This window comes from Denticeps clupeoides, chromosome 15 (assembly GCF_900700375.1).
Source record: "Denticeps clupeoides chromosome 15, fDenClu1.1, whole genome shotgun sequence".
NCBI classification, from domain to species: Eukaryota; Metazoa; Chordata; class Actinopteri; order Clupeiformes; family Denticipitidae; genus Denticeps; species Denticeps clupeoides.
The window spans coordinates 20,918,091-20,929,901 of NC_041721.1; the positions used below are offsets into that span (position 1 = coordinate 20,918,091).

Genomic DNA, 11,811 nt, shown 5'->3' on the forward strand with positions numbered 1-11,811 from the left:
AGTGGCCACACAGTCATGGGTGTAGAGGGAGTACAGCAGAGGACTGAGTTCTCACACTTGAGGTACTCCTGTGTTGCCAGTGAGGAAGTCCAACAATCACACACACAATCAGCTGTTGAGTCCGAACTCCTTCAGTAAACTATTGTGTTGAATACTGAACTGTAGTGAACAAACGACAGTCTCGCATAGTTCCGGTGAGGCCAAAGCTCTCATCATTACACCAGATACCATCACAGGTCAGGTCCTGGGATCAGGCAGTAGTCCCCCACATGCTTCAAATAGTCTGATTACTGCCCAGTAGCTGAAATTTCTCTCTGCAATGGAGCTCCACAGGGCTGTATAGTGAAATGATTATCATTGTGATACAATCACTGTTATACAAAGCAATGTGTGGGGATGGTGCTTTGCTCAGTGGCACCTCAGTGGCACCTTGGCGGATAAGGATTCGAACCGGCAACCTTCTGATTACGGGGCCACTTCCTTAACTGCTAGGCCACCACTGCTAGGCCACCACTGCCTAGCGGTTAAGGAGGTGGTGTTGAGGTTCCAGCAGAGGTCGTCTGTCATGTGCACACCATGGAACTTCATGCTGCTCACGATCTCAACAGCAGGGACAGTCGGTTGACAACCATCTCTTTGGTCTTAGTGACATTGAGAGTGAGGTTGTTGCTCTGGCACCAATCCAGCAGATGTTTTAGCACCTCTCTGTAAGCAGACTCATTGTTGGTGATGAGCCCCACTACTTTCTACTGTTTTGCCGATATATGTTAATCATAAATTCATGTACAGTACAGGCCAAAAGTTTGGACACCTTCTCAATCAATGTGTTTTCTTTATATTCATGAACATTTAGATTCTTACTGAAGACATCAAAACTATGAATGAACACATGTGGAGTTCTGTACTTAACAAAAAAAGGTGAAATAAGTGAAAACATGTTTTATATTCTAGTTTCTTTGCTCTGATTACTGCTTTACACACTCTTGGCATTCTCTCGATGAGCTTCAAGAGGTCATCACCTGAAATGCTTCTCCAACAGTCTTGAAGGAGTTCCCAGAGGTGTTTAGCACTTGTTGGTCCAGCTCACCCCAAACCATCTGGACTGGGTTCAGGTGACTGTGGAGACCAGGTCTACACTTTTTGTTAAGTACAGAACTCCACATGTGTTCATTCATACACTCTAAAAAAGGCTGGGTTGTTTTTTCAACCCAAATGCTGGGTTGAGGCTGCTGTTGGGTTGAAAATCGGTCTTGATCTGTAACCCAGCGGTGCTGGGTTGGGAACGCGGACCTCAAAGAGAGCACGTCAACTACCTGGGACATCAGCGAGAGAAGCCACCATTGTCTTTGCACCGTCAATGTGAACTTATTTTTTATGAGAGAAATAATTTTATGAGAGAAAGGTTAGGAGACGGGCGGGAAAAAAATTCTGAGACAAAAGCTGCGGGTAGAAGGACAGAGGAGAAATTTTGAAGCTTTCTGCAAGCTTCACTGCTTAATATCTTGCTAACTAACACTTGCTATGATAACAATGCTTAATATCTTGCGACTGCATTGGAGCCACCAATTTGTGTGTACTCACTCACACGGAGATCGGTAAGCTTTATTTTGCATATACAATGTGAAAGGGGGTTTTGGGGTTTAAGTTGTATTTTAGAAGTATACCTTTCTTTTTTGTGGATGAACAAGGTGAGTTGTTTTCTCTATTCAAATTAGAAACTGCTGGAACATTTGTAGTTTGAAACGTGCATTTGAATGTAAATTATGAGGTCATCTTAAGGGAACAGTGAGCATTTGATAAGTAGAGTAGCTCTCTACTTCTCTACATACAGTTTTGTAGAATTCAAATTATTTCAATGTAGGTTTGAAAAAGTAAACACCCACTTTCAACATATGCCAGTTTTTTTTGTTTGCACTACTAGTTTTGTTTAAAGCCACTTTAAAATGCTTTGGAAAAGCACAGTTTTTTAAACGTTACAGGATAAAACATGGAACTTATGCAAGAAGGAACTAAGCCCTTTCCTTGCTTGCATCAGGAATCACGTTTGTAAAGGATGAGCCTGACATCAACCAGATGATCCAACGCTGGACAGCGCTTTTCACTGAAAACCAGGTTTGTGAATGTGTCCTTTAATGTTTTTTTTCTTATTTGTTTTACATACATCATGTTCAGAGAGGTTTATTTGTGTTATAAATATCAAAACTGAGCATATTTAATATTTTTCAGGTTTACCTGGAGTTTAACAGGATTGTTGGAAGAAATTTTAAAGAAGAGTTCTTTGGTGCTCTTGATGGGTTGTGTCCAATTTTGATGGAAATTTCAAGAGGAAGACAGGTCTGATAGGAAAGCAATTAGCTCACCTGCTACAACACAACGGTGGGTTGATATTTCTCTTTTCTTCTCATAATGGTATTGATGGTTAGTTCAATACATAAACTTGTTCTCTTGTGGTATTTCTCTATATGGACAAATAAACTGATATAAGATTTATTTCCTTTGTTCTACATTCAAGTGTGTTTTATACCACTTTGCAGAGCACAGAGCTAACAGCCATTAGATGCCTTGTCCTGAGAGGACTTCCAATAATTCTTGTAGATGATGCATCTATGTTCTTCAAGAGCAGTTCAGTGAGTAAACCCTTTCTCCATTTGTACCATTCAAATATCAAATTGTGTAATATACCACCTACTGTCACAACATGAAAGACGCCTATATATAAACACACAAAATAGCTTGTTTACAGTGCCTAAAATAAAATCACATTGAATTACAAAATCTATAATATTAGATAATTCTATACAGTTGATTGTAGACAAATTGCTGTTAACCTGAATATTCTCTTTTTGTCTTGTTTCTTGCACTATGTAGAGTCTATGGTGACTCCATGGACATCCCAGTGGGAATCCTCTATTATGAGGACAACAGTTCAGCAAGCCCAGCATTGCCATAACTCAACCCCTCAAGACTGGGCATCATCCGAGAAGGCAAACTGGCAAGGGAAGCACTCACCAACCTACCTCAAGCAATGTGCCTTTTGTTTGGCTTAACCTATGCACTTCACCGGCAGCACCCAAAGTGCTTGAAAACACGTTTACCTTCATTCAGCAGGCAATGTGAAATTAAGGTAGAAGTTCAGAAGCTGAAGAATGAGCTAGCAGGGTAAGACACAATTATGCTTATAGCACAGCTCTTCATGCCTGATTGTTGCACAATTACTTTGCAGTGATTAGAGCAAATAGGCTTGCAGTTGTTCATTTTTTTATCTGATTCGTCTTGTGCTTGATGTGTCTAGTATTGTATTATTTTTTTTTTTACAGAGGGCACATTTTAGGAAAGTTTATTTTGACCAAATCTGATCCTTACTGCATAGATGTTCTTAATGCCTGCTTTGTTGTGTTTCTTACAGATGACTAATATCTTTAGTTTATGCATGATAAGAAAACTTTTTTTCATTACATTTACATGTCAAATTGTGTTTTTCTAAAGTTAATATGTCTTTTTCTAAAGTTAATTTGACTTCAGTCTGATTCATTGTTACTGACTTTATTCCAGAAACACTGTGACTACAGTTTGATACATTTTCATAAAAATTGTTTTAATGCTGAAGTGGAGATGAAAAAAAAAAAAAAAAAAAGTCTTAAATTCATATGGACACATTTTTTACATGTTTTGTCATGAATAAAATTCCATTATTGAAGTATGTATTGCTGTATAATTGTTTTTATTTTAGTAATTTTAATCACAAGTATCTGGATTAAATTTCTGACCCATTTTGGGTTCCATTCAACCCAGCAGCGTAGTCATTTTTAACTAATAGCTGGGTTAAAAATCGCAACCCAGCATGCTGGGTTAAACGTGTAACCCAACTTGTTGGGTCAAAATAACCCAGCGTTGGGTTGGTGCCTTTTTGACCCAGCGCTGGGTTACCAAAATAACCCAAATGGGGTTGTTTTTAACCCAGCAGTTTTTAGAGTGTAGTTTTGATGCCTTCAGTGAAAATAAAGAAAACACATGAGAAGGTGTCCAAACATTTGGCCTGTACTGTATGTCATGTTGATAATGCACCTGCACTTTATCTTTATGGGTGTACTGTTTCTATATTTTCTGTATATACAGTTTTAAGGTTGAGCATTGCAATAAGCATTTCCCTGCATGTCGTACTATGTTTGATGGTGTATGTGACCAATAAAATCTGAATTCTTGTCCACATGGCTGAGGGTAGAGATTAGGACGTGGGAGAAGGCTTCCTCTGTGGACCTATTCTTTTTCTGCTTAACTCTGTTTTACTATTTGGTACATTTGCTTTACTAGACTTTTTCTATTTGTGCTTTCGCTGTCCATTTGATTTGGTGTTATGGTAACTTTGTGGTTTGCAGTGCAGTTAATAGATTGCAGTCACAACGTTTTTCTGTCCCAGACAGTTACTCTACTGACACCCAGTGGACAATGTGATGGCAAAACAGAATAACAACACACATATGCAAAACACAATAAAATGTAAACGAGCTAATTGTCTATCTGTAACAATACAGGGAGTGCAGAATTATTAGGCAAATGAGTATATTTGTCCACATCATCCTCTTCATGCATGTTGTCTTACTCCAAGCTTTATAGGCTCGAAAGCCTACTACCAATTAAGCATATTAGGTGAAGTGCATCTCTGTAATGAGAAGGGGTGTGGTCTAATGACATCAAACCCTATATCAGGTGTGCATAATTATTAGGCAACTTCCTTTCCTTTGGCAAAATGGGTCAAAAGAAGGACTTGACAGGCTCAGAAAAGTCAAAAATAGTGAGATATCTTGCAGAGGGATGCAGCACTCTTAAAATTGCAAAGCTTCTGAAGCGTGATCATCGAACAATCAAGCGTTTCATTCAAAATAGTCAACAGGGTCGCAAGAAGCGTGTGGAAAAACCAAGGCGCAAAATAACTGCCCATGAACTGAGAAAAGTCAAGCGTGCAGCTGCCAAGATGCCACTTGCCACCAGTTGGGCCATATTTCAGAGCTGCAACATCACTGGAGTGCCCAAAAGCACAAGGTGTGCAATACTCAGAGACATGGCCAAGGTAAGAAAGGCTGAACACAAGCTGAAACGTCAAGACTGGGCCAAGAAATATCTCAAGACTGATTTTTCTAAGGTTTTATGGACTGATGAAAGTGAGTCTTGATGAGCCAGATGGATGGGCCCGTGGCTGGATTGGTAAAGGGCAGAGAGCTCCAGTCCGACTCAGACGGCAGCAAGGTGGAGTACTTTGAGCTTGTGGGGCCTTTTCGGGTTGAGGATGGAGTCAAGCTCAACTCCCAGTCCTACTGCCAGTTTCTGGAAGACACCTTCTTCAAGCAGTGGTACAGGAAGAAGTCTGCATCCTTCAAGAAAAACATGATTTTCATGCAGGACAATGCTCCATCACACGCGTCCAAGTACTCCACAGCGTGGCTGGCAAGAAAGGGTATAAAAGAAGAAAAACTAATGACATGTCCTCCTTGTTCACCTGATCTGAACCCCATTGAGAACCTGTGGTCCATCATCAAATGTGAGATTTACAAGGAGGGAAAACAGTACACCTCTCTGAACAGTGTCTGGGAGGCTGTGGTTGCTGCTGCACGCAATGTTGATGGTGAACAGATCAAAACACTGACAGAATCCATGGATGGCAGGCTTTTGAGTGTCCTTGCAAAGAAAGGTGGCTATATTGGTCGCTTATTTGTTTTTGAATGTCAGAAATGTATATTTGTGAATGTGGAGATGTTATATTGGTTTCACTGGTAAAAATCAATAATTGAAATGGGTATATATTTGATTTTTGTTAAGTTGCCTAATAATTATGCACAGTAATAGTCACCTGCACACACAGATATCCCCCGAAAATAGCTAAAAATAAAAACAAACTAAAAACTACTTCCATAAACATTCAGAGTTTTTTGGGTTCATTGAGAACATGGTTGTTGTTCAATAATAAAATTATTCCTCAAAAATACACCTTGCCTAATAATTCTGCACTCCCTGTATATGTATCTGTGTATATGTTTCAGTATGTAATTTTCTTTATTTGCATATGCCATAGTTCTGCAGAACCATAGTTTGCTGCTGATAGTGTATTAATTGAGCTCAAATGAGGAGCAAATTATTTCTCAAGGTGAAAGAAGAATCTGAGCACAGATGTCTTGAGTCTTGTCATGGCTTAAACACACACAAGACACAACATCTGACCATTCAAGAGAATACCAGGCACAGTCAACTATACACAGAGAGCTGGTACAGTGCTACACCTCCTCATATTCTCAGTATTTTCTGTCTTTTTGGCTGCATGGAGAAACAGTCCACCTCTACTATAAATTACATAAATTGCCCTACAGGATTTCTGTGATATTGCTGACACTTACACTGGGGTGAGCATGTTATTAAAAATTAAATGTACTTCCTCTTCTTGCAACACAATTTAATGTTGCAACATTATTAAATATAGCTGTCTCAGCAGCAAAGATCTCATTTATTTGATTGATTAAAATCCATGTAGCTGTGTGTGCCTGTGTGTATGTATTTTTTATTACTAACTTGGAGGTAGCAAGCCATTAGACCATACAATTTATTAAAAATAATGCACTGCACTGGATGACAGATTTGACCATTGGAATATTCAGACCTTTAAAACCAGGCAAACCAGATTCTTACCTGGCAGGGGAGCTACCGTGATCAGGCCGAGGCTCAGCCGTTGTACTTTTGTACTTCAGCAGTGTTGACCCCTGTGAATTCCCCAAATGTGGGAATCTCAACTGCATAATTTCTAGTAGTGGGGGGCTGCGTTTGCTCTCTTCCCTGGTATTTTTTGGGGCAGTGGTGGCCTAGTGAGAAAGGAAACTGACCCGTAATCTAAAGGTTCCACTGAATGAAGCACCATCTCCGCACACTGGGCACTTTTCATGGCTGACCACTGAAGTGAAAGTGAAGTGATTGTCATTGTGAAAGACTACAGCATAGCACACTGTGACCTCTGCTTTTAATCATCACCCTTGGTGAACAGTGGGCAGCCATGACAGGCACCCAGGGACCAGTGTGTGGGGACGGTGCTTTGCTCAGTGGCACCTTGGCGGCTCGGGATTCGAACCTTCTGATTCCTTAATCGCTCGGCCACCACTGCCCCATCACTAAACGGTGATGTTTAAAAGCAGAGGACACATTTCGTCGTGTCACTTTGTGCTGTGTTTCACTTCACTTTTCACTTTCAAATTTTGTAGTTTGCAAGCATTTGGTGTTTGTTTTTTCTAGACAAGTTGAATGTTTAGTAACCTGGAGTCATGCCCAGTGTATGAACCTTATGATCATTTGACCCCTGTATGAAGAACTATAATGTCGGGCATATATTTGGAAGGTAATTTGTGGACAATTACAGACAGTGGTGGATAGTAAGTGGGATAGTGTCCCACAATGCATCAGAAGGATACAATTGATACGAAGTATAAGTGCACCAATCACGGCTATTGACCAGGTTGCCAGAACATCAGTGGTTTTATTTCAAAACCTTTTTCATGCTGGAAAATCAAATCCATTATCATGCACAATGTGATGTAATTGGAGTTGAGTTGTGCTTGGACGCAGCTCCACCAAACCAAACATGGAGACAGATTATTAGTTGACTTTCAAAAATCTGTCTGTTTCATGGCCGTTTTTTCATTTCTTCATGCAAACTCCAGATTGTGGAGTTTCAGCGTGGCATGTATTTTATGTGTGCTGAATTAACATGTCAAAATAGATTTAGGTGATTGTATTTACAGTCTAATCTAATGAATTTTGCTTATATTATATGATTCAAGACTTTATATGATATAATGATCAGCCAAAACTCATTAGATTACTGTGAATACAGTAGTAGATGTCCATTAAAAAGATCAGTTCTCAATATCGGAAAGCACTCAGTAACTAGAATTCAGTCCTACAGACTCCACAGATTCAGCTTCCAAAGCTTTAAAGGACTTAAAAATATAAAGGTGGTCTGAAGCCACAGTCCCTGAGCGAGACACTTAACCCTGAGTGTATCCAGGGGGACTGTCCCTATAACACCTGGTTGTAAGGGCGTCTGGTAAATGTCGTAAATGTAAACGTAGTACACACTTCTACTGTTTCGTAATGTTATGCTGCCGGATCTTTAGTGTTCATCGTTACTATACGACCGGACCCGAATAAACAGGGAAGCTGAGCGCATGTAAAATTGAACAGCCTGTCATGAGTGCGTGGTTCTTCTTGCGGTGGTTAAAGCATCCGTTGCGTTTTATCAATGTCGCTACACAACGATACGCAAACAAGCTCCAACCTCCGGTTTCGTATTGCAAACAAAATGAACAGTTAACAGAATCAGAGCTGAATAAATAAATCAGTTCATCAGAAAGTGAACAGCTTCTGCTCTTCTTGGTGTGTCACTGTTCTGAACTATTTCAATCAGGCTTTGACAAGGCTCTGATTTTAGCTACTTTCTTAGCCACGTCTTAGCTGATTATCATACATTTTCATTCACTTTGAAATGTGTGTCCAAAATACAAATCATCCGCGTGTTCAGTTTTAAGATAATTTCTTTCATCATTGATTAGTGTGTCAAAGGGTTTTAAAAATAGGTTTGAATTATCTGCTAAATAGCAATTCAGAGTGATCTTTCAGTGCTCATAGTCTGTCTATACTACCATCGTGTCCCTGAGCAAGACACTTGCTCCAGGGGAGGACTGTCCCTGTAACTTTGTTCCAGTCTATTGTGTCCATTGAGGCCAGGACTGTAGCAGAGAACAAGACACTGAAGATATTTCCTGTTTGTGCACGACTGGTCCACTCAGGAACCAAAATTTCTTCTGGTAAGCGAAGTAAAATGAGCATCATGACATACTGTCGCCATAGCTACCATTTTTAGACAATTAATTTCCCCCCAAACGCAGATTAAATTATAATTTGGTAATTAGAAGAGTATTATTAAATTGCAGAAATAATGCTATAATTTAATTGCATAATAGCAGATGTACCCTCTTTCAAATAGCATTGAACCTTTTACTCTTAAAAATATTTGTGCAGAGTGTGGGAAGAGTTTTTCAGAAACAGAAATTCTTAAAATGAGTCAGAGGATCTAAACTGTAGAGAAGCCGTACGCGTGTCTAGGGTGTGGGAAGAGTTTTGCATGAGCATAGTACACCAGGGGACACATTCTGGAGTAAAGCCCTACCAAAGCTTTGTGGGGCCACCAGATGTTACATACTGAACAGAAGCCCTTCCATTGTACCGAGTGTGGGAAGAGTTACACAAGGGAGCCATAATGGAGAGAAGTGTGCAGAGTGTGGGAAAGGTTTTTCACATGCCTCAAGCCTTACACTGCACCAGAGAACACACTAGAGAAGTCTTACCAATGTGGAGAGAACCTTAAACACCACCAGATGATATATACTGGAGAGAAGCTCTACCAGTGTGGAAAGTGTGGAGATTTGTGTAAGCAGCACACCTTAGATTACACCAGAAGGTACATACAAGTGCAAGGCAGGAACGTCTGGCTCCATGACCTATTATGCATTCATTTTACAGCCCCACTCTTCCTCAACCGGTGGCCAAAACACTTTACACTTGCATACACTTTAAAGAAATTGCTATTTTTTACCATGAATTTTACCCACTCCAATTTGAACTCCTCATTTCTTCGTGAATTTGGCATCAATAGAGTCACGTCCATGACGCGGCGGGTGAGCAGAGAGAAGGACGCTTTCACCTGACATCACGAAACAGGGGTTTACTGGTGAATCACAGGACAGGGGAGACATCCGAGACATTGACATTAGTGACCACGGAACATAACGTTAAAGACCTGACAGCGGACAGAAACGAACAGGGCAGCTTTATACAATTAACACAGGTGAAAACGATTAGGGAACCTTTCACCTGACAACAATGAAACCCGGACCGGAGTAACCCCCATTTCGGACCGGATCGTGACAAATAGTAACAAATCCTTGGTCATAATATTAATAAATCAGAAAATTAAATAAATATAAACCAAACGGAACTAATCTTAAAGGTCATAATTTTTGCTTTTATATCGGCTCTTTCCAAAATTCAGCTTTGGTGCAGAATTACAGCCACTTTGATCCACAAGTATAGAAGTTGAGGGGACATTCGCGGAAATGACATCATCTACACCATTCACCAACCACAATATTTGGTGCAGACAGGAAGTCGTGTCAGCCTTTTTCCAAAAAAAATCAAATGATCACACTGGTTCTCGCTTGACAGAATAAACACATTTGTGCTCATTTTTACATCCAATCACCAAGTAACTGCAATGTTTCGCATATTTTCGAGCCAGGGGAGGGGTGGGAAATTCTCTCAGCAGAGAAAGCATGAGAAACAGGAGGTAACCTTTAAATGGGAAGGATGCCATTGACAGCAAGCCAACGTACGGTATGGTATGTTTCAGTATTTTCCAGATTTATCCATTTTTTCTGAATCTAAACTGTATTCCTTAATGTTGAAATTCAATGAGACCTGCTACATTACTGTAATGTGTGAATGAAAATGTATACACCTAGAGCTAGCTTGGTCATTCACCTATATTTCAATCATTTACCATGTATTCAACTGTCTGAGGTAAAATATACAAAGGAATAGTTTTGAAAGTTGTGTTGTGATCAGCATTGAAAACCATGTCCAGTGTTGGGGAGTAACGGAATACATGTAACGGCGTTACATGTTTAGAATAAAAAATATGAGTAACTGTATTTCGTTACAGTTACTGTTTAAATGAGTGATAATCAGAATACAGTTACTTCCACGCTGCGCGGACCACGCATAACACAGGTTTTCTGTCGAAAATGCTGCCTATCGAGTTGTGCTACCTAGCGGATCTGCACATGCGCAGTCCCTCAAGTTTGCGCTCTTAACCCTGAGTGTATCCAGCGCCCATAAAGCCATGCTACCCCTGAAATTGTAAATAAATATGATTTCATTCACTATTACACCATGATCTTTATACTCTTATAGTGCATATGGACTGAGTATTGGTGCCATTTAAAGTGATTTGCTGCATAAATCTTCAGAACACAGGAAACCCAAACAAAACACGCAATAAGCGGCTCTAATGTAAGCTTCCTGTACACGTTGGTGGACCCGGAGCAGCACAACAGAGCCAGCAGTGGCCGGGCAGGAATGCATTTCTTACTTGAAAATTCCTACACCACTTCACATTTAAAGAAGAAAGGGATGGGTGAATCTGACCATGCAATGCAAACTCTGTTTGCCAGCAACCAAGCTGCTCTCAGCGTCAAAAGACTCCACATCCAACCTAAAGAAACATCTGGAAGTAAGTTCTTTGTCCTATTCAGGAAGAAGGTAATTGAAAATGTTGTTTTTTTCCTTGTTAAAGGCTACTTTTTATTTTAACTATGTGATGGAATATGTTGGTGACCATAACAGTAAATACTTTTCAATAGCATATTTTATGTTTGGCTTTATAAATAAAGAAATGGTTAAGGAAAAACAGGGCTTTTTTATTATCTGTGATTGCTAAATTCATGTAGTTGTAAGAAGCATGACTACATATTAAGTAATCCAAAGTATTCAGAATATGTTACTCACATTGAGTAACTTAACGGAATACGATACAAACTACATTTTGGGGCATGTAATCTGGAACGGAATACATTTTAAAAGTAACCTTCCCAACACTGACCATGTCATCTGTGAAGTAAGTAAGGTTAGTATGGCCACAGACCTAAACATGTATATTAGATCCTGCCCAGTCTGATAGAATGTCATTTTAAGGTTGATTTTAGTGTGTGTGTTTCTTTC

General features: G+C 39.8%; 1 pseudogene; it reads left to right on the forward strand.

Moving 5' to 3' along the window:
- Positions 1–6,667: 6,667 nt before the first annotated feature.
- Positions 6,668–6,822, forward strand: LOC114765418 (uncharacterized; annotated as a pseudogene).
- Positions 6,823–11,811: the final 4,989 nt, after the last annotated feature.